Here is a 21000-nt window from a genome sequence, read left to right as displayed (position 1 = left end):
GTTAGTTAAGGAGGACTTTAAAGGGGTACTCCTCTTCTCAGCATCCGGAACATTTTGTTCTGAATGCTGCGTGTGGGCTTCCGTGGTCGCCTCGCCCCTTTGTGATGTCACACCCCGCCCCCTCAATGCAAGTCTATGGGAGGGGGCGTGGCTGCCCTTTAAGTCCCATAGTGCCAAGAAGCAACTGTGATTCCTAAAGCATCCTTCAGCGAACATTGCATTAAATATTTAACTGTTCCTGTTTAACCTGCAAGTTCCTGAAAGTAAAGTTGAAGTATTTTTCTAACCCTGCATCTGTGGACTTTATTGCCTCAGTCCTTGGTCCAGGAAGCTGCTATCCTTGGAGTGTGGAGGTTAACATTACCCTGGCGTCACAAACACTAATTCAATCACAGCACCCTGTCATTCACTACACATGCCACCCAGTTAGTCACCAAAGGCAGATGAGAGTACTGCTTGAATCTGCATGGAAATATGTACAAAAATTTGCATTATTTTGTGTAGATTTGTTGTTCAGTTTTTCTCTATGAATTTTGGTTCGAATAGCATCTAATTTTTGCTGAAATTTTGGTGTTTGTAAACATACCCTAGTCTTACTAGTATGGGCTTTTTTTTTGGCCACAAAAAATTGCACTCTTACTTTTCTTCTCCATGATGTAGTTTTCGTCATGCCCCCCTCCCAAAAATAGTGTGTACTAGTTTCGTGGCTTTTTAATTTGGCATTTTATCCCTTTCATTTTCCTCATTATAAGTCATGTGATTCTTTTATCATGTGGATTTCTATAAAAAAAATCCTATATGCCTATAGAAGCCTACAAGCCTACAAGATAAAACATTTCCAAGCTTCTGAGGCTAAAGATAAAAGACACCATGTGGGTATTGGTAATATATTTCCCTATTGACTCCTGGCTAACATCTGGCCACAGTGTTTTTGGAATGTTTTTTCTTTTTTGCCCATATTATTCACACTCAAGATCACTAGTTGTACAGTGCCATTTATTTTATTCCAGCACAGCTGCACCAATGTGTTTTATTACTCTAACTGGGTCATGTGACCACCAGCCTGACTCTCACAAAGTTACTGTGCTTAATGTGTGTTAGAGGATGTCAGTCTTGGGTCAGCTGACTTCCTGTGAACTACAAGATAACATCATCACCTGCCAGATCCCCTCCCCACCTATATGTGTATACTGCTGCTTCTATTTCTGTAGGATGTATAGTAGTTTTACACCTCTTCTTGAGACTGTATGCGCACATTGGCCCTGATTTACTATTGTAAACCAGCCATATTGTGTCGGCTTGTGTGCCAGACTCTGGTGCAATGCGCCAGAAATTCTGTCTGTGCCAGAATTTACGCCAGAAACGAAAAAAACAGACCAACTCTCCATTTTACTGGAAAATGCGCGTGGCTGTCAGGAAAGTGGGCGTGGTCACAAAAAGGGGGTGTGTCCCCACAATTAAACAAAAAAAATCCCAACATATTTACTAAGGTTTCCACAGGAAATGTGGTGGATTTGAGCTGAGGAAAATCCCACAGATCAGAGTATGTATAAAAAAAACTAAATGTAGGAAAACCTTAGTAAATACAGTGGAAAGATATCTTTTGGGAAAAAAAAAACACAAAGAAAACTACACTCAACTTTTAGTAAATCAGGGCCATTGTGTTTTTGCTTCATTTTTTAAAATTTTCCCAACATTGTGCCAAAAAAAAGATAAAATGTTAATGTAACTGTGTAAATAACTGTGTAAAAACAGCAAACGTGCAGTAAAAATGTGTAAAAAATTCATGTCACTTTCACCTTACGGCAACATTGCTCTAGAAAACCACTTTGAATAAGAAAACTAATCAAAGCTGCACATAATGTGAACTGACTTCAAACCACTTATGGGTCTAATCAGTTCAGGAGGATATCCAGCACCAGCAGCCTTATGAGATGACCAGGTGCAGTGATCAAACACTCATACCCTCAGCCAGAGAATTCATGGGAAATGTAGGCAGCTTTATAGAATCACTTCAGTGATGGAATGGCAAACCAACATGGAGGCAATCTTATGCCTGCCACATACACTAAAGCAAGCTAGCACAAGGTCTGTATTATTCTCTAATAATAGGCTATATAATATATGCATATAAAATGATAGTAACGCTTACGCTTTAAAGCCGTTTTTCGGAGCATCAGTACTAAATTCTCCCTCTCCTTAAATGGGCACTGTCAGAATCTGTGCAACTTGGCAAAAACATTAAAGGGGTATTCCAGGCAAAAACTTTTTTTTATATATCAACTGGCTCCGGAAAGTTAAACAGATTTGTAAATTACTTCTATTAAAAAATCTTAATCCTTCCAATAGTTATTAGCTTCTGAAGTTGAGTTGCTGTTTTCTGTCTAACTGCTTTCTGATGACTCACATCCCGGGAGCTGTCCAGCTCCTATGGGGATATTTTCCCATCATGCAAGGGATATTCTCCCATCATGCACAGCTCCCGGGACGTGACATCATCATTGAGCAGTTAGACAGAAAACTTCAGAAGCTAATAACTATTAGAAGGATTACGATTTTTTAATAGAAGTAATTTACAAATCTGTTTAACTTTCCGGAGCCAGTTGATATATATAAAAAAAGTTTTTGCCCGGAATACCCCTTTAACATTTCTAATATACTGTATAAAAAAATAGTTTCTCCTTTTTATTCTGCATTCACACCACATTTTTGCAATACAGTTCCTGCATCAGGTTTTTGATGAAAAACGGATTCCTCAAAACCTGTCTAAACTGTATCAAACGTATGTACAAATTTTAACCCGTTTACGGTTTGAAAAATGATGTCCGGTTGTATCCGTTTTTTAAGAAACAAACCGTATACGTTTTTAACTTTTTACTCCATTATAAATAAAGTTTCGCTTGTTTGATTGAAATTCCTAAGAAAAAAAAAACTGTGCAAAGTCAAAAACCGTATGGTGCAAACTGGATGGAACCGTACGGACATATGGTTTTGTACGGTTCCCATTGACTCCCATGTTAAAAAAAAAACATATACGGTTTAATACGGTTTTTCACCCAGATCAAAAACCGTGGTAGGCTCCGGTTTTGGGTATTGGAAAAAAACAGACAAGACCGTACAGGATGTAGAACGGATGCAATGCATACGGTTTTCAATACAGTCCCATACGGTTTTCACATTGAAAAAACTGTATTGTAAAAACGTGGTGTGAATACATAATATAGAATTCACAGCTTATAAAAAAGACCACTAGGGGTCTCCATACCATCATATCATCTTTGTTCCAGCTAAAGCACAGGCTAGGACAAAGTCCAGTAACTGGCACTTCTCTGTGCTCACTCCTGTCCTATCAGACTGCAGCATATAAATAGAGAGGTGGGGGGTTACAGAGCAGCCTGCAGTGATTGGATGAAGAGACCCAGCACAGCAGACTCAGGGAGGAAGTGAATGCATGGCGAGTGAGGGCGGGCTCAGTGCTTGCCTCAGACATGCCCCTCCCTAAGCAGTGGATTTTAGAAAGTGTGAGCAGCAGAACAGAGGGCCAAATACAGAAGCTAGACACATTAAAAAAGACATGTTAAATGGGCACTGTCACCAACTTTATTTTTTGATATGTTGTAGTACTTATGTACTACAACATATCTGTAATATACTTTTATTTTTTTTTTAATTAAAATGGTTTAATTTACATTTGAAAACCGGCCACTAGGGGTCTCCCTCCTAGTGGCTGGCTGCAGCCTGGCGTGACGTCACGCCTGAAAAAGGACTGATTTTGGAGTGGCAATCAGTCCTTTTTCAGTTAGGCTGCACTCGCTCCCTGCCTGTCAATCAGACAGGCAGGGAGCGAGCACATTGGCTCCCCGGCCACTGGCTGGGAGGCCACTCCTCCCGCACATCGCTGCCGCCGCCTCATCGCCGCTGTCCCTGCACGCCCGCTGCCGGACTCTGCAGTAAGTGTAATGAGGGAACGGGGTATGCGGGAGGGGGGTTTGTGATGGAGGGAACGGGGTATGGCGCGGGGGGGGAGGGAGACGGAGGGGACGGGCTAGCGCCGCATGTAACTAACTAATAGTTTATCTACACAGGGTGCCTCCAGCTGTTTCAATACTACAACTCCCAGCATGCCCTGACAGCCAATAGATGTCAGGGCAAGCTGGGAGTTGTAGTGGTGAAACAGCTGGAGGCACCCTATGTAGATGAACTAAGGGCAGAAGTGTCGGCCCCAGCAGGCATCAGTGACATGGTGCCTGCTGGGGAAGTCTGCCTGGTAGTGAGCACACTACCAGGCAGACAAAAGGCATTTTTAATATAGTAAAAATAAAAATTAAAAGCAGGGGGTTAGAGATAGATTGGCAATAGGCAGGTACAGAAAAAAAAATAGAATGGTGGGAGCTACCCTTTAAGTGTCTGCATGACCTAGTGAGTAAGATATATATAACAAGTACGCTTTAACCTTATTTTACCTTTGGCGTATCCCTCTGCCCACTGGCATATTCACATTGTACCGTTAACATAAGGTAATGTAAACAGACTCTTCCAAACCACCCAAAATAATGGATGGTCTTACAAATTCTCATACTATGCTGCTAAGTAAAAACCTAATGATGATCCCAAACACATAGATAAGGAGCAGCTGCTGTGAGGCTTCCATGGCCGTGGTGCAGTAAGTTAGGGCGGTGATAGTGAGAATCCTGCAGCACATTGCTCATTTATCACCAACGCTTTATGTCAACACAGAGAGACATTAATGGGAGTCGTGGAGCGCGGATAGCACAAGTGCCAGGAGTGTTACATTTCCTGAATAATCTCTGTTTATGTTGTGATTCCTGTTCACACTCCAGATAGGTCTCTTCCCGGGATAGTTTCTAGTAGGATTCTTAAGGCATTTTATACTGGAAATAAACCAGCAGAAACTGTGCGCGGAGGCAAAACATCACATTTTATTCTGAAATCAAGACTCAGATAAGGTTTTGCATATAGCAGGTTCTAAGTCAGGGGCTGTAAAGCGGAATTTCCCCTACAATGGTGCTGCCGATCCTATTAAAGGGGTTATCCAGGGTTAGAAAAATGGAGCTGATTTCTTCCAAACACAGCATCACTCTTGTCCTCAGGTTGTGTGGGATATTGCAGCTCAGTTCTATTGAAGTTAAAGGAGTACTCCGGTGGAAAACTTTTTTTAAATTTTATTCAACTGGTGCCAGAAAGTTAAACAGATTTGTAAATTACTTCTATTAAAAAATCTTAATCCTTCCAGTACTTATTAGCTGCTGAATACTACAGAGGAAATTCTTTTCTTTTTGGAACACAGAGCTCTCTGCTGACATCATGACCACAGTGCTCTCTGCTGACATCTCTGTCCATTTTAGGAACTGACCAGAGCAACATATGTTTGCTATGGGGATTTTCTCCTACTCTGGACAGTTCTTAAAGGGGTACTCCGCCCCTAGACATCTTATCCCCTATCCACAGGATAGGGGATAAGATGTCAGATCGCCGGGGTCCCGCTGCTGGGGACCCCGGGGATCGCCGCTGCAGCGCCCCGCTATCATTACTGCACAGAGCGAGATCGCTCTGCACGTAATGACGGGCAATACAGGGGCCGGAGCATCGTTACGGCATGGCTCCGCCCCTCGTGACTTCATGGCCCGCCCCTTTCAATACAAGTCTATGGGAGGGGGCGTGGTGGTCGTCACGCCCCCTGCCATAGACTTGCATTAAGGGGACGGGCCGTGATGTCATGAGGGGCGGAGCCATGACGTCACGCTGCTCCGGCCCCTGTATCGCCCGTCATTACGCACAGAGCGAACTCGCTCTGTGCAGTAATGATAGCGGGGTGCCACAGCGGCGATCCCCGGGGTCCCCAGCAGCGGGACTGCGGCGATCTAACATCTTTTCCCCTATCCTTTGGATAGGGGATAAGATGCCAGGGGCGGAGTACCCCTTTAAAGGGGTATTCCGGGCAAAAACAAAGGATAGTAGATAAGATATCTGATCGCGGGGGGCCCGCCACTGGAACCCCCGCGATCTCCCTGCAGTAGCCCGCATTCTATGCGTAGCTGCGTCTGCAGTTTCAGAAACCGCCGGGCTTCCGAGACGGGGACGTGACGTCACACCACGCCCCATCCATTCATGTCTATGGGAGGGGGCGTTGCGGCCATTATGCCCCCTCCCATAGAAATGAATGAAGGGGGCATGGCGTGACGTCACCTCCCCTGAGATTTTTTAATAGAAGTGATTTACAAATCTGTTTAACTTTCTGGCACCAGTTGATTTAAAAAAAAAAAGTTTTCCACCGGAGTACCCCTTAAATGGAGCAAAGTCGTAATACCACACACAACCTGAGGACAGGTGTGGTGCTGTATGTTGAAGAAATCAGCTCTGTTTTTCTATTCCAGGATAACCCCTGACACCACTAGTTGTGCTATGGATCCCAATGGGGACTGATAGACCGATTGATTTATAATGGGGTCTGTCAAAACTTTCTACGTTTTGATAGCAAAAATAGTGCTGCATTGTAAGGTTCTCATTCTAAAGTTTATCTATAGTTTCTAAATAACTTGGTGGAAGAGGGAGGAGGGGGATGCAGCTGCAGCTTAGTATATCACTGAAACTGAGCACTTATTAAATTGTTATGGACCATGATGTATTGTCTGTAAAAGAGTCCTCACCTACTACCATGTGATAGTTATAATGCGGCTGAAAAAAAGACACATTGTCTATCTAGTTTAACTAAGGAGCAGAGGAGATGGATGAAGGGAAGTGGAATGGATGGAAGAAGGAGCAGGGGATGTGGACAACCATAGACAAGAATTCTATATTTCTACATATGCATTAACCCCTTAAGGACTCAGCCCATTTTGGCCTTAAGGACTCAGACAATTAAATTTTTACGTTTTCATTTTTTCCTCCTCGCCTTCTAAAAATCATAACTCTTTTATATTTTCATCCACAAACTAGTATGAGGGCTTGTTTTTTGCGCGACCAGTTGTCCTTTGTAATGACATCACTCATTATATCATAAAATGTATGGCGCAACCAAAAAACACTATTTTTGTGGGGAAATTAAAACGAAAAACGCAATTTTGCTAATTTTGGAAGGTTTCGTTTTCACGCCGTACAATTTATGGTAAAAATGACGTGTGTTCTTAATTCTGAGGGTCAATACGATTAAAATGATACCCATTATTATATACTTTTCTATTATTGTTGCGCTTAAAAAAATCACAAACTTTTTAACCAAATTAGTACGTTTATAATCCCTTTATTTTGATGACCTCTAACTTTTTTATTTTTCCGTATAAGCGGCGGTATGGGGGCTAATTTTTTGCGCCATGATCTGTACTTTTTTTTTATACCACATTTGCATATAAAAAACTTTTAATACATTTTTTATAATTTTTTTAAATAAAATGTATTAAAAAAGTAGCAATTGTGGACCTTTTTTTTTTTTTCGTTCACGCCGTTCACCGTACGGGATCATTAACATTTTATTTTAATAGTTTGGACATTTACGCACGCGGTGATACCAAATATGTCTCTAAAATTTATTTTTTACGCTTTTTGGGGGTAAAATAGGAAAAAACGGACGTTTTACTTTTTTATTGGGGGAGGGGAGTTTTCACATTTTTTTTACTTTTACTTTTACATTTTTTTTTACACTTGAATAGTCCCCATAGGGGACTATTCATAGCAATACCATGATTGCTAATACTGATCTGTTCTATGTACCACCGCACCAGGACGTACATTTACGTCCTGCGTCCTTAAGGGGTTAAAGGGGTACTTCGGTGGAAAACTTTTTTTTTTTTTTTTATCAACTGGTGCCAGAAAGTTAAACAGATTTGTAAATTATTTCTATTAAAAAATCTTAATCCTTCCAGTACTTATTAGCTGCTGAATACTACAGAGGAAATTATTTTCTTTTTGGAACACACAGCTACTAAGTACAGGAAGGATTAAGATTTTTTTTAATAGAAGTAAATTACAAATCTGTTTAACTTTCTGGCACCAGTTGATTAAAAAAAAAAAAAAAAGTTTTCCACCGGAGTACCCCTTTAATGTTATTTTGTTCTTGGAATGAATCTAACCCTGTTTTGAATTCCCAACCTTTCCTGCTGCTACCAGTTCCTGAGTTTTACAGATCCACAGTTTCTCTGGTAAATAAGGCTTGTCGTCTGGAGATAAAAGAGGGTGCCTCCTTGTCTGTTGGTGTCTTCCTATGTGGAACTTCATGCATCAGAGCTAGGTGCAATACTTCCCCTTGCCCCCACTTTCTTCTCCTATAGGATGGGACCTACCTTGTCCAAATCGCAATGATGAAGACTTCTCTGAGATTCCACTGTAATTCTGAACGAAAAAAAAACAGGTATTGAAGGAAATGTTACATTACATTGGTTTCACTAATAAAATATACCCAAGATATTCTCAGATATACTGTAGATCGATTAGGTCAGTGATCCCCAAACTCATAGGCACCAACAATCCATGTTTTTTCAGTTACTCTGTTGGAATAGTTCAGGGAAAAATCCAAATCCTTCATTGTTGGTGAGATTTGAGGACTGGGTTGGGGGCCTTTAGGTTAGATGACAATCTATATTCTTATTCAGCACTGTTGGATTTTTTGGTTGGTGAAAAGTTGAAGGTCGTATCTTCCTATTTGTTGTCCTATGACACCAATCTCTTACTTGCCAACAATCCCAATGTTGTTAAGACAAACCCTCAAATTGGGTACACATGACAATTTTTTTGTAAACCTGCCCAAAAGTGGGCATTATGGAAATTATCTTGCCTGTTCTGTGGCCTTAAAGGGGTACTCCGCTGTTCAGCGTTTGGAACAAACTGCTCCGAATGCTGGAGCCGGGAGCTCGTGACGCCATAGCCCTGCCCCCTCATGACGACATGCCCCCCCCCCCCCCCAATGCAAGTCTATGCACGCCCCCTCCCATAGACTTGCATTGAGGGTGACGGGGCGTGTCATCATGAGGGGGCAGGGCTATGACGTCACGAGCTCCCGGCTCCAGCATTCGGAGCAGTTTGTTCCAAACACTGAACAGCGTTTGTTCCAAACGCTGAGCAGTGGAGTACCCCTTTAAATGTTTCGATCTTGGCTTTTAAAAAGTTGGTGACTATGCAGTCTCTTAAATGTAGGCCCACAGCACCCAAGCACTGATACTCTATAACTACAGATAGTTCCACTAGTAGTCACGGTTGGTTGGCAGCACATGGTAGTCCAGTTTATTTCAATATTCATGGCCAGTCTCAATGGATGATCCTAAAATTTTGGAGGGAAGCTGGATGATGGGTGTGAACCCACTAGTGCCAAGGGCTATGGAAGCCCTGTCCTTCATGCAACCTAACTCCATCATTTCTACAGCTTTAGCAGGAGGACAATTAATATTAAAACATACAACTCCAGGAGCAGATCTCAGTGACATTATTGTTCCCTCATCCCTGATGCATTATACTGCAAAATCCAGAGACAGTGGGGGAGATTTTTCAAAACCTGTGGAGAGTTGCCCATAGCAACCAATCAGATTGTTTCTTACATTCTTAACAAGGCCTCTGAAAAATGAAAGAAGAAATCTGATTGGTTGCTATGGGCAACTGGGCCTCTCCACAGGTTTTGATAAATCTCCCCCAGTGACTTTGACAGTGCCTATTCTTCTCTTCCTGTGTGACCATTGGGCCTGTTGCCTATAAAGTAGGGGCCATAGGCTTGGCTGAACTGCCCCACTCTTCTCTGGGCCCTGTAGCAGTCCCCTAGGCCAGTGGTCTCCAAACTGTGGCCCTCCCAGCTGTTGAAAAACTACAACTCCCAGCACTCTGTCTGGGGTGTTTGGCAACATCTTGAGGTCCACAGTTTGGAGACCACTGCTCTAGGCCCTTGGGCAATGCTCATCCTGGCAACACTGTCTGATCCAGTATGTCTATGGATATGTGCATAACTTTCTTATAGGACAAATGAAAAAATATATATAGCGCAGGTCCTGAAAGTGAGTCCATATGGGGCTCAATGAGGCAAACCTAGACAACCCCTTTATACAAGAAGACACATGGTAACTTTGCTATATTAGTTTTTAGCACTCAATATAAATAAGCCAAACATGGAACTTGTAGTTCTACAGCAGCTGGGCAGGTGCTAGGCCTAGGTCTACAGTAGATATGTACTGTTTGGATCCACATCCATAAACATAGATGAATCAATGTATTATTCATTATAGCATATCATTCCACTACATCAGTGGTCTCCAAGCTGTGGACCTCCAGATGTTGCAAAACTACAACTCCCTGCATGCCCGGACAGCCAACGGCTGTCCGGGCATGCTGGAAGTTGTAGTTGTGCAACAGCTGGAGGTCCAGAGTTTGTAGGCGACAGCACTACTGATGTCTATAATATAGCATTTGTACACCAATTAGAGGTCTGCAACTTGCAGCTTGCTAGCTGTTAAAAGACTACAACTCCCACTATTCTGCTGCTGTCAGGAAATGCTGGGGGTTGCAGTTCAGCGGCAGCTTGAAAGCTACAGGTTGCAGAATGCTGCTGCGCTCCCGTGTTGTACATATACACATACTGGACATCCGACGTACCTTTAGATATCAGCTTGGAGCTGCAGTCATGTCCCAGCCTCTCTCAGCCTGGAAATGCCTTTCCGTCCTAAAGGCTGCACATGGCACAGGGGAATGGGCAGTGCTGATCGCCCAGGCGAACCTTCCAATGTTTTCTCTGATAAATGGCTGTGTTTAGATTTGATTTGTACTTTGCATTCCTGGGAAACACTCCCTTTAGGAGCTGGGAAAATTTACCAGTCTCTGAAATGCCTGTCTGACTAATGATGTGGAGGGATTAATGATTACTAGGCACTGCTGCTGCGGCGGGGCACACACTGGGCGCTGGGCAGCACTGCCTGAATGTGGGGCTAGTGGGCTCATAAAGAGAAGAGGTATAGGTAGAGAGGGAGGAGAAAGAGATATACATAGATAGATAGATGATGGATAGATAGATATGAGATAGATAGATGATAGATATTAGCAAGATAGATAGATACAATGCAAATAAAAACGGCACTACCAATATCCAGAGTAGAAAAGAAATTCGGGGTGCCCGCATATCTGGAACATGGGTCCTCCGGTTCCTTAATCCAGATAAAGCAAATATGATGCAGCACTCCACAGATAGCAAAGAAGGTGGTTTTATTCCATCATGTGCATAGACAACGTTTCACCAGTCTCACACTTGAAAAAGCCAGTGTGAGACTGGTGAAACGTTGTCTATGCACATGATGGAATAAAACCACCTTCTTTGCTATCTGTGGAGTGCTGCATCATATTTGCTTTATCTAGATAGAAAGATAGATATGAGATAGATAGTTATGAGATAGATAGATATGAGATAGATAGATAGATGGATATGAGATAGATAGTTATGAGATAGATAGATATGTGGTGCACCACTGTGTTGAATGGCGGGACCACGAGTGTTGCGGTGAGAGTCGTGGGACCAGATGGTATTAACCCCTATGTGTTCGTGACGCCAGTGTGGATTTCGGGTTCCGGACCACCACATGCCCAGATTCTCCGCTCTCCCACGGGCTAGTAGTGAATAAAGAGTTCACAACCAGTTATGGTCAAACGGAGGCTTTACTGAATAGAAGACAGATGTAATTATCTTCACAGCTAAGGCCAGAATTCCCAGAGAGGTGACCAGGACCCAGAGGACCTTGCAGCTTGCTGGACCAATACTTGTAATTAACTTGACTTGTAATTAGACTTGACTGGTAATTAGACTTGAATTGTACTATGTGCAGGACTTGACTAGTTGTAGTGACAGCCGACATAGACTTGTAGACTTACTGGAGAGTTGTAGCTTTGTGGTCTCCAGATGCTGAACACTTGTCCTGAGATCTCTGGTAGCTGCTTCAACAAAGACTTAGATGTTACAGCTATAAGCACATACCTCAAAGAGCTGGTAGCAAAGAGACTGAATTAAGATGGCTGCCCCTTTATATAGTGGGGTCCTAGGTTTAAGTGGGAGGAGCTAGTTCAGAGAGTCGAGTCTTAGTGCATGCTGAGTACAGTACGGTCAAGACCTGAGAGTGTCTGGTGTCCTGAAGAGACCCAAGGCCTAGCCACGCAGCCACGCTTCCACCAACCAAGTGAATGTCAAAGCCGGGTAAGCAGTCACAGGGGTAAAGACTAGTCAGTCATAGTCAAGTCAGTCAAATCTGCTAAAGTCAGTGTGGGTCTGCATAATACAGTCCAAGTCCACTACAAATCCCAGCGAGCCCACAAGTCTCCTAAGTGACTGGTCATCTCCTTGGGCCTAACTGAGCTGTAAAGACTACTCCATCTGTCTGCCTCAGTAAAGCTGCCGTTGCTCTGTAACTCTGCATTAATTATTTGCCCTGCGCCTAGCCCTGGAACCAGCGGTTATACCTCGGGTGGTGTAGAGGATAACTACGCCCTGGCGTCATGAATACAAGGGGTTAATGCCATCTGCCCCTAGGGTAATAACATCTGCTCTCCATCACAACCTCCCCACAGATAGATATGAGGTAGATGGATATAGATAGTGTAGAAAAACAGCACATCCTTTTTCCTTTTAATAGGTGTAGTTGGTGCATGCAGGTTCTGGAGCCTGGGTCAGGGGTTCTCCACTTTAGACAGCATTAGGCATCTTCCCACAGAACGCAAGGTTGGTGAAAAAATCTTGGGACTTTATTTCATGGCAAAAAAAAAAAACGCGTCTAAGCTATGTTTTGACCAGCTCACCCAGTCTTTTTCAAGCAGTCGAAACGTAGCTTGCTGTTTTTCTACACTAGATAGATAGATATGAGATAGATAGGAGGAAAAAAGTAAGATGGGATAGATATATAAGACCCACATAACTCTCACCGTAGCAATGTGGCGGATTACAGAATACATCAGGTTCGCTATTTACAGACTATAGAATAAAAAAAGATTCATCAGACAAAACATTGTTTTATAAATCAGTAAAAGAACATAGAAATATCTGACATTTGTAATAAAACCTGACAGGCTGTGTATACATGGGGAAGACACAGATGGGGTGAAACCAGGTTCAGAGAGTCAGTTCAGAGGTCAAGACTCGTGACTGTGAATGGAGGCACCGAGCCCTGTGTCATCTGCTGGTGACCTTGTCAAGTCACTTTATCTCCCAGGTAGAAAATGTAGGTAGGTAGATAGTTCTATGATACAAAGTATATGATGTACACAGGCATGAATGAGGATTCCAGTTATAAATGCAGCTATGTCTGGTATTCAGATTAAACTTTTATTCATTTCATAGTGATCTCAGTATTTTTGGCCCAGCAAATATTACCCCCCCCCCCTCCCATTTCTTAATCCCCCTCTTAATGTGGCAATTGATTCCCAAGTACATATTTTGGAGGCAGAGTGGCCCCGTCTCGGTGGCGGTGCAGGGGTTGTGGACTGGGTATTGTGACCGGTGTGGAAACTTTTAGAATGCGGCAATAAGACAAGGCTGTGGGAAAATTCAGCAAGACAAAGAGCTAATCCCGTCTAGTGGATTTCACTCTCTCTAAACAAAGAATAGCTAATTACAAATTTTCTTAACCCCATGAAGGATTGGGGAGGTGCGCGGGTCTGTCAGCCACCTCTTCTATAGTCATGTGAAAAGCCGCATTTATAACCAACAAAACTTTCAATAGTTGTGTAGTGCCCATTGTATGGCTACATAGTAATGTAACAAGCATAATATAATACTACAAATATCAGCACTAAAGGTTATGGATTTACACTGTAATACCAAAGTAATAGCAAGCTGGGCAAGTGCTGCGGGGCTGATGGTCCTTGGGCCCATCCATAAGATGGAACCTGTGGAACAGACACTTTTTAGGTGTGTTGTATATGTGTTATTCTAATCCTTTACAACCCCTTTGATTAATAAAACAAATGCTCATGCTTGTAAAGTTCTCTGACCCCGACTCATTCCGCTGGAGAGGAAACAAGCATGGACTATGTTCAGATGGTGAAATGTCCGCATGGAAAATTTCTGTGCAGACATTCCACTGACAGCAGAGTGCCGGCAGACCACTCGAAAATGCTCTGTCTCATAGACGGCAAAGCATTTCCGTGCAGACTCTGCAGAAAGAATAGACATGTCTCTTCTTTCTGCGGATTCCGGAATATGAATTTCCACACCAGAAACATCTGGCACGGAAGTTCTGCCATGTGGACAGTGCAGCAGACTCTGCTGCAGCGAAATGTCTGTAAGGAATTTTTCTGCAGAATTCCGCATGAAAATTCCACCGTGTGAACATAGCCTTGTAATGATGAATATAAGGCTGCTTTTATGAACCCCCTATGTAACTTTGTAAATACATTACGTTTCTTATGCTTCATTATACTCTGTGAGCTGTACTCACTGTTCTGCTGGTGGAGTCATCACTGACCACTGATAATCTCCCTCGATCTGGGGCTCCATGCAAGATCTCACCCCGTGGTGTCAAAATGATCACAAGAATGGTGAGCAAAAATCTCAGAACCACCCGGAGGGACCTAGTGAATGACCTGCTGAGAGCTGGGACCAAAGTAACAAAGGCTACCATCAGTAACACACTACACCGCCAGGGACTCAAATCATGCAGTGCCAGACGTGTCCCCCTGCTTAAGCCAGTACATGTCCGGGCCTGTCTGAAGTTTGCTGGAGAACATTTGGATTATCCAGAAGAGGATTGGGAGAATGTCATATGGTCAGATGAAACCAAAGTAGAACTTTTTGGTAAAAACTCAACTCGTCATGTTTGGAGGAGAAAGAATGCTGAGTTGCATCCAAAGAACATCATACCTACTTTGAAGCATGGGGGTGGAAACATCATGCTTTGGGGCTGTTTTTCAGCAAAGGGACCAGGACGACTGATCTGTGTAAAGGAAAGAATGAATGGGGCTATGTACCGTGAGATTTTAAGTCAAAAACCTCCTTCCATGAGCAAGGGCATTGAAGATGAAACGTGGCGAAACGAGAAGATGAAACGAGTCTTTCAGCATGATAATGATCCCAAACATCCTGCCTGGGCAACGAAGGAGTGTCTTCATAAGAAGCATTTCAAGGTCCTGGAGTCGCCTAGTCAGTCTCCAGATTTCGACCCCATAGAAAATCTTTGAAGGGAGTTGAAAGTCTGTGTTGCCCAGCGACAGCCCCAAAACATCACTGCTCTAGAGGAGATCTGCATGGAGGAATGGGCCAAAATACCAGCAACAGTGTGTGAAAACCTTGTGAAGACTTACAGAAAACATTTGACCTCTGTCATTGCCAACAAAGGGTATATAACAAAGTATTGAGATAAAGTTTTGTTATTGACCAAATACTTATTTTCCACCATGATTTGCAAATAAATTCTTTAAAAATGTGATTTTATGGATTTTTTTTCTCATTATATCTCTCATAGTTGAGGTATACCTATGATGATAATTACAGGCCTCTCTCATCTTTTTAAGTGGGAGAACTTGCACAATTGGTGGCTGATTAAATACTTTTTTGCCCCACTGTATCTTTGTACTTATATTGTCTATTTGTTTCGATGACTTTTTGGCTTGGCTGACAAGAAAATGTTAGTGTGCACAGTGCTGTCTTTATATTAATGAACATCTTGTTTCTGTTTATTTTTTATTACTATACAGTATCCTATAAGTAGCTCGTTCCATACTAGGCATGCTCCACAGTAATAACTAGTGCCATGTATACAGCTCTCAGGCTGCTCCACTCTCCAGCCTGACTTGGCTCCCGTTCAAGCATTATCTGATCCGCTCTGTAGGAGTACAGTACAGTAATTTCTAGTAGCTGAAGGTATCACTAAAGAGTAAATCATTATTTGAATAAGATAACTACAAAAGAGGAAACCCCTTCATCTTCCTTTCTTAGTGTAAGAATGAGGCCGTGCCCACGTATTAAACCTATTTAAAGGGTGTGCACATAAATATTGTGCTTCACCTCCTTAATCCTATTTCATATCCAGTATGATACATTTGCTGGAGAAGCCAGACAATGCTATGTGGTGTAGATAGGCATGTTCTGACTGGGTTACACATCAATAATTACTGTTCATTTCTATTACCGTACAGTGACCCCCCGACCTACGATGGCCCCGACATATCAAATCGACATACGATGGCCTTTCAGAGGCCATCGCATGTCGATGTCATCATCGACATATAATGCTTTTTTATGTCGGGGCCATCGCATTAAGTGCTATGCGGCAGTGCAAAATGCTTAAGCTGCTGCCGGATAGCAGCTCAATGTTCCCCGTGTGGTGCGGTAAGTATTACTTACCCCTCCACGATGCTCCGGGGTGCCCTCCGGGTCCAGCGCTGGTCTTCCGGTGTCTTCCGGCCCTCTCCGATGACGTCAACGTGCTGCTGCGCACGTCATCCAATAGGAATGGCGTACGCAGCAGCGTAATAACGTCGCTACGCAGGCCCAGTAAGGCCTTGTGGAAGACAGAAAAGGACCGGAGAAGACAGCGGAGGACCGGAGAAGACAGCAGAGAGCCCAGCAGAGGCCCGGGGTCACCATCGGGTGCGGCGGTGACACCATCTCGAGCGGCGGGGACAGGTGAGTAGTAGTACAGCGTCCTATACTTTACATTGCACGAATCCCTCAACATACGATGGATTCGACAAACGATGGCTCGTTTGGAACGAATTACCATCGTATGTTGAGGGACCACTGTATATACTCGAGTAGAAGCCGACCCGAATATTAGCCGAGGCCCCTAATTTCACCCCAAAAACCCTGGAAAAGTTATTGACTCGACTATAAGCCTAGGGTGGGAAATACATCATCCCCCCTGTCATCATCCAGACCACCGTCATTAACACCCCCGTCATCATTACCTTGTCATTTTCACCCCCGTCATCATCACCCTCTCATCATCCCCCCCTTTCCTCATCCCGACCCCCGTCATCATTACCCCCGTCATCATCCCCCCCCCTTTCATCATCCCGACCCCCGTCATCATGACCCCCGTCATAATCCCCCCCCTTCATCATCAACGCCTGTCAATCCCTTCATCAGTGGTCTACAACCTGCGGACCTCCAGATGTTGCAAAACTACTACTCCCAGCATTCCCGGACAGCCATTGGCTGTCCGGGCATGCTGGGAGTTGTAGTTTTGAAACATCTGGAGGTCCGCAGGTTGAAGACCACTGCGGCCTTCGTCATCATCCCTTTAGTTTTCTACTCACCTCCCCTCGGTGGGAAGGAAGGGTGAGCTGGTCCGGGCCATCTATGTTGCAGGGACCGTCCGGTGGGGAGGGTTAGTCGTTCTGGGCTGTCCATTTTCACCGGGAGACCCTCTTCTCCTCTCCGGGCTGGCCCCAGACTAGTGACGTTGCCTTGACGACGACGCACAGGGACGTTCATGCGCAGGGACGTCTGCTGCGCATGGACACTGTGTCAAGGCAACGTCACTAGTCCGGGGCCGGCCTGGAGAGGAGAAGAGGGCCTACCGGTGAAAATAGACAGCCCGGAACGACTAACCCTCCCCACCGGACGGTCCCTGCAACATAGATGGCCCGGACCAGCTCACCCTTCCTTCCCACCGAGGGGAGGTGAGTAGAAAACTAAAGGGTGGGCTGGATGATGACAAAGGCCCGCAGTGGTCTTCAACCTGCGGACCTCCAGATGTTTCAAAACTACAACTCCCAGCATGCCCGGACAGCCATGGGAGTTGTAGTTTTCAAACATCTGGAGGTCCACAGGTTGAAGACCACTGAGAAGGGATTGACAGGCGGAGAGTTCACTCGAGTATAAGCCGAGGGGGGCGTTTTCAGCCAAGGGGAGCGTGCTGAAAAACTCAGCTTATACTCGAGTATAAACTGTATAAAAGCATTAATATAATAACTAATATAACCAATATTCCCCCCATACAGTGACCATATAGACATTACAGTACAGTTACATTCACTAACTCACAGGTGGCGTCTTCTCTGATCAGAGACGTTTTCTTTTCTTTTGTCAGACATTCATCCAAGTCTCTTTTCTTTTAGAGACCCTTTATGGAGTAGACACTAGTGTTGAGCGCGAATATTAGAAATGCAAATTTTTACCTCGAATATGGGCACTTCGTGATTTCATGAATATTTAGATTATAGTAATATATATTCGTAATAACGAATATTCGTGTGTTTTTTTTAATACGAATTTATGCGAATATTTATGCGAATATTTATGTGAATATCGGCACTTCCAGACTGGACAGTGATCCCTCCCTTCTTTTAGGTGAAAGATATAACTGCGCATGCGCACTATGCAAATTTCATTACGAATTTTCACATGGGGAAAAAAAAGAGGACAAACATATGCAAATTTTCGCCCATATATTCGTGAAATATCGCATATTCGAATATGGCCCCTGCCGCTCATCACTAGTAGACTCTTAGAATCCTATCTGGTAGATAGCTAGACTCCCCATTTTATAGTTAGGAAGGTCCCCATTAGGTAGGTAGGTATGCAATGTAAATAAACATCCCTTTAGATAGCTAGCTCCTAATTTTTGTTAGGCTGTCCACTCATATTAGCTAGGTAGGTAGGAAGACCCCCATATTAGCTAAATAAGTATCCCCCATAAGATAGGTGGAAGGTTTCTCATATTACTCAATATTAGCTAGGTAGGTAGCCCCCAATGATATCAAGGTAAGTAGTAGGTAGCTCCCCCATAGTTTCTAGGTAGGTATGTTATAAGTAGCCCCAATAATAGCTACCTCTGCAGCACAAATGTAAAAAAAAAAACACTTACCATCTCTATGCTCACTCTAGCGCTCACCACAAGGCCTCCATACTTGAACCTGACTGTTGTCAGTCCCCAAAGCCATCTGGTGGATGGTCTTGCTAAGGTGCCCCCCTAGCAGCTATACCTGGTGACACCTCTGCCGAACAGCAACGAAAGATGGTTGTCAACACCACAGTCAGCTGGGACCCCACCACCAGTGATAATGCCCAGAACAATGACCTTGCTGGGCATCTCACCAGATATGTAGAACACCTGGGGGTCCTTGGCTGACCTGGCCTTTTCCGGCTCCTTCACCAACACTACCCCAGAGGACTCTGTCCCAGCGCAAGACTGCCACCTCAGGTGCCCCTGCATCGGTGGCCTGACCGCCCTACCTCTACCCACAGAGCGGGTGGTAAATGCTTACCTGTCAATCCACTTCTCCATGAATGGCTACTGGGGGACGAGCCACAGATGAGAGAAGTCCTCAAAACTTTTCCTTGAAATCCTGCTACAGTGCCCTCTCGTCATGTGGTGATGGTTGGGAGCATTGCAGGATCCATGAAAGAAGCACTCTGATTGGTTGCTATGGGCAACTGTGCAACTCTTCCTCTACACTGGTTTTGATAAATCTCCCCCATAGAGGTATAGATTTATCAAAACCTGTCCAGAGGAAAAGTTTCTGAGTTGCCCATAGCAACCAATCAGAGTGCTTCTTTCATTTTTGAAAAGGCCTCTGCAAAATGAAAGAAGCAATCTAATTGGTTGCTATGGGCAACTCAGAAACTTTTCCAGGAAAGTAAAGTTAAACCACAACACTGTAACACTCTGTCCCACCCTGGGACTCAAACCAGTGGTGGTCTCTCATTCCACTGTGCTGCTGAGACAGTCCTGCTTATTTAACTGTTTTACATGCTGTGAGATCCCCATAGACCTCAATGAGACTATTGGTTTTGATGGGCAAAAAAATCACAGAGTTAAAGGGGTACTCCGGTGAAAACCTTTTTTCTTTTAAATCAACTGGTGGCAGAAAGTTAAACATATTTGTAAATTACTTCTATTAAAAAATCTTAATCCTTCCTGTATTTATTAGCTGCTGAATACTACAGAGGAAATTCTTTTCTTTTTGGAATGCTCTCTGATGACATCACGACCACAGTTCTCTCTGCTGACGTTATTATAATAATAATAATGCTTTATTTACTGTTGTCCTTAGTGGGATTTGAACCCAAGTCCCCAGCACTGCAAGGCAGCAGTGCTAACCACTGAGCCACCATGCTGCCCTTAGCATACATCTGCTATGCATGGTTGCTAAAATGGACAGAGATGTCAGCAGAGAGCACTGTGTTCGTGATGTCATCAGTGTTCCAAAAAGAAAGGAATTTCCTCTGTAACATTCAGCAGCTAATAAGTACTGGAAGGATTAAGATTTTTTTTTATAGAAGTAATTTACAAATATGTTTAACTTTCTGCCACCAGTTGATTTAAAAGAAAAAAGGTTTTCACCGGAGTACCCCTTTAATGCACTAGTCATAGTTCACTATACCATTAAAGAAGGGAGGGCTCAATATTCGCAAAAAAAAAACTGAATATAGCGAATATGCGAATTTTCGTCTATATATTTGCGAAATATCGCGAATTCGAATATGGCCTATGCCGCTCATCACTACTCTTAAGATGCACAACCTGATACCAGGAGAGATTGTAGATTATACTTATGCTATGGACAAAAAAGGAAAATGGTCTGCTGCCACTACATCACCCCGGGATCCAAAACAGTGGCCCTACAAACCCTCCAGATCAACAAATTGGGAAGAGAACTGGTGGGATATGCAACTCCAGATGGGCTCATTTAGGGATGCTAAAACCGCCTCTGTCCCCACTGCAACTTCCAATCTGGCTATAAAATGCAGCCACCTCTGTTATGGCATTACAGCACCAAATAACCTACAATTTTGGCCTTCCTTTTCTGCACCAACTCCATTGTGGCAGTGCCACTGCACCAAAACTGAGAGACAATAGTCTGGAGACAATATTGCCCCTTCTGAATTAGAGTTGGCAGAGCTGCTAGGCCCCATTACTAGGGACTCTTAGATGTATCCTTTTCTATATTAAAGGGGTACTCCCCTGGAAAAAATTTTTTTTTAAATCAACTGGTGCCAGAAAGTTAAACAGATTTGTAAATAACTTCTATTTAAAAATCTTAATCCTTCCAGTACTTACCAGCTGTTGTATGCTCCACAGGAAGTTC

General features: G+C 43.6%; 1 protein-coding gene across 7 annotated transcripts in view; it reads right to left on the bottom strand.

Moving 5' to 3' along the window:
- C2H21orf62 (chromosome 2 C21orf62 homolog) overlaps positions 1 to 19320 on the bottom strand; it is a 40793-nt gene extending 21473 nt beyond the window's left edge. For 2 of the 7 annotated variants that reach the window (XM_056559472.1, XM_056559467.1), the window contains exons 1-2: positions 14406 to 14548; positions 8298 to 8346 (exon numbers count right to left, since the gene is read on the bottom strand). The gene's annotated coding sequence lies outside the window, so the exon portion shown is untranslated. Of the gene's footprint in view, positions 1 to 8297; positions 8347 to 10587; positions 11022 to 11850; positions 12329 to 14405; positions 14549 to 18776; positions 19075 to 19176 lie in introns of those variants that run through there. The other 5 variants (XM_056559466.1, XM_056559469.1, XM_056559468.1 and 2 more) reach the window with 5 other exon arrangements.
- Positions 19321 to 21000: the final 1680 nt, after the last annotated feature.

The sequence above is a fragment of the Hyla sarda genome, chromosome 2, assembly GCF_029499605.1.
Source record: "Hyla sarda isolate aHylSar1 chromosome 2, aHylSar1.hap1, whole genome shotgun sequence".
NCBI classification, from domain to species: Eukaryota; Metazoa; Chordata; class Amphibia; order Anura; family Hylidae; genus Hyla; species Hyla sarda.
This window is presented reverse-complemented; position numbering and strand designations above follow the sequence as displayed.